Source organism: Salvelinus namaycush, chromosome 28 (genome assembly GCF_016432855.1).
Source record: "Salvelinus namaycush isolate Seneca chromosome 28, SaNama_1.0, whole genome shotgun sequence".
Lineage (NCBI taxonomy): Eukaryota > Metazoa > Chordata > Actinopteri > Salmoniformes > Salmonidae > Salvelinus > Salvelinus namaycush.
This window is the reverse complement of record NC_052334.1, coordinates 34,839,888-34,842,541: the sequence shown is the minus strand read 5'-3', so window position 1 is coordinate 34,842,541 and position 2,654 is coordinate 34,839,888.

The following is a 2,654-nucleotide window of genomic DNA, read 5'->3' as shown; positions in this document are numbered from 1 at the left end:
CTGATTTTTCGCCTCTGTTTCAATCGTCCTCATTAGGAAATGCAACTGAACGAGATTTGGGTCTTTGAGGCATGCTTTGATATGCGTGTCTCTTGAGTGTGGTCACATGTGGGAAGCGTTTGTGCATGCACTCTGAAAAAACAGTACACATTGAACTTGAAACCGTGTAACCTGTTTTCTTTTTCTTTTTTTTAAGTAGCTTAGAATTGATTTCGCCAATTAGCTTCAGCGGGCCGGTGTACAACCATGGTTTGACTTTGGATAGCCTATCTGTGGGGCTAGTTGGGGACGTCAATATATTACACAATGTAAATGGAACTATTTTCATGTTGCACACTTAGTTTTCTCAAATGCTTTCAATTTTTATATGAATTACTACAATTTATAGTTCATTTAGGTTATTTCATTGAAATTTGGATCTATGGAAATGTTTAATTAGTGTCCCATGTACACTAATTTAGTGCTGGTCCCTAACTAGCGCCATCGGGTCAGTGTGCTGAACATTACAATCGTGTTGCATGCAGCTGCGTTCTGAATTGATGATTACCTTGGTGCTGTGGCTATGTGGGCAGTATTTAAATAAACCATCCCAAAGAATGTATTTACCCTTCATTCCGTGACTTTTTCTCCTAATCTCGCAAATCTCTGTTTAGGATTTACTTTGACCAACATTTATCGTATTTACACTTTAGTACATTTTGACTAGAATAAATATTTCTGACTCATCGATGCCACATAGGCAGTTTTCAACTAGAGAATTCGTTTTTTTGTTTTTTTTCAGTTGCTCTTTAAGACGAGTTCATGTCTGTCCAATGTTCTGCTATTGCCAGTAAGCAGCAAGTACTAAAACTGGATCCTGGATGGCTAGAAACCTTGTGTACATCTAGTAGTCGGACACAAGTATTTGAATTGTCACACCAACCAGGTTTCCATCCAACCTTTTTATGCGAGTAAAGTACATGTTGGATAAAAATGTCATGACCGGCCTTGATGTAAACAGAACATTTGTCGGTAAACTTTCCAAATGTGGAGAAAACAATACGCTAGACCAAGGTGGGATCTTTTTGTGTCATTAAAATGTATTAGGCGAGAAATGTCGGAAGTGCTTTAATGCGCAAATATTGATTATAATAACCATACCGAATTAAACGGAGTCACGCATGCGATAACGTGTGGTCCAACTACAACTCGTCGGGAAAGCATGCTGTTTATTAGGATACTAATGAAATAAACGCTAAACTTAATAGGATGGTAAAAGGGCAAGGTGATGAGCTTGATGCTCCTTTCCAAAAAATATCGAGGTTCTTATTCTGGTGACGAAGATTGACGCTTGGCTGTCGTTTGAAAAATATACTTGCTCTTTTGTCCATAATCTCATGTAGGGTACATATACTTGTATTTATTTTTCGGTACATGGGAATTTAACAGCAAAGGGTATTTTTATGTGTACTACGTCATCACGCACATGGACCACAAGTCAATTTGATATAAACTTATCTGGTGAGCAAATGCGCATGTTGATTTTATGCAGATTTTTGAATATTCGCCTGAAAATCTGTCACCAATTGGATGGAGACCTAGCTACTGACTCATGAACAATTAAGATCAAGGTCAGGTCGAGCTAAAGGTTTTACATGAGAGTAAAGGGGCCAATCATGAGTAGGAAATTGGTCGTAAATGCTGAGAATAGATACATTTTACTCCTACTTTTATGGGTAAAAACAAAAGCTATTCATAAAGCCTCTTTAGTCATAAGATTCCCACCTAGTTTACAGATATTTAGGAGACCTCATGAGCAGGGGCAGACTTAGTGATTTGGAAGTCCCGACCTCCTATTTTTTTTATGGGTTTTATAGTTACGACTAATTTAACTGTAACAATGTATTACCGTGTAATGTGCCATGAACACAACCAGTCATTATGTTTTTTATCTGATTGTCACTTCAAAAAGTAGGTTACCTTCGCACATTTATCCAAAATAATTCCAGCATCCGAACAGTGCACCTGCCAACTTTCCTTCAATTCGCAAGTAGCTGAAAGCATCCGAGCGGGTGAAACATGATGCTGTCAGCCCCTCTGTCTTACTGTATGTAGCCTGAGTATGACATGCCATACTCTTTTTGTCCAGACAGCATCAGATACATGGTCTACGCATACATGTCATCTGCCTTGATGACAATGGCAGTATTATCAGCAGTACTTGTATTTTTACTAATAGTCTAGACTTACTGTACATGTAACAGTATCTCTTGCGCTTTTGACAACGATTTCACATGAGGTCTATTTTACAATTATATGTCTAAATACTTATAACCACGAGGCTAATCAATAAACATGTTTTTCCTTTGATTATTTAATTACCTTCATCGTGTTATTTCATGTTATCCATTTGGAGTATAACATCACGTTGTTAAAAAATGTCTAAACTGGGAATGCCTATAAATTGGGCAATTGAAGGAATCTAGGGCACGGTTTCCCAAACTTTGGTAAAAAAAAATAATTCAATATTAGGCAATAATTAAGAGTAGGCAAATTAATTGATCGTGCCAGGTGAAAATTATATAACACTTTTTACCATTACAACATTTGATTTATGTACAGTCACGTTCACCGTGTTTGTCTGAAGGTGTTACCCATAGAGTTCACAGCTGGCG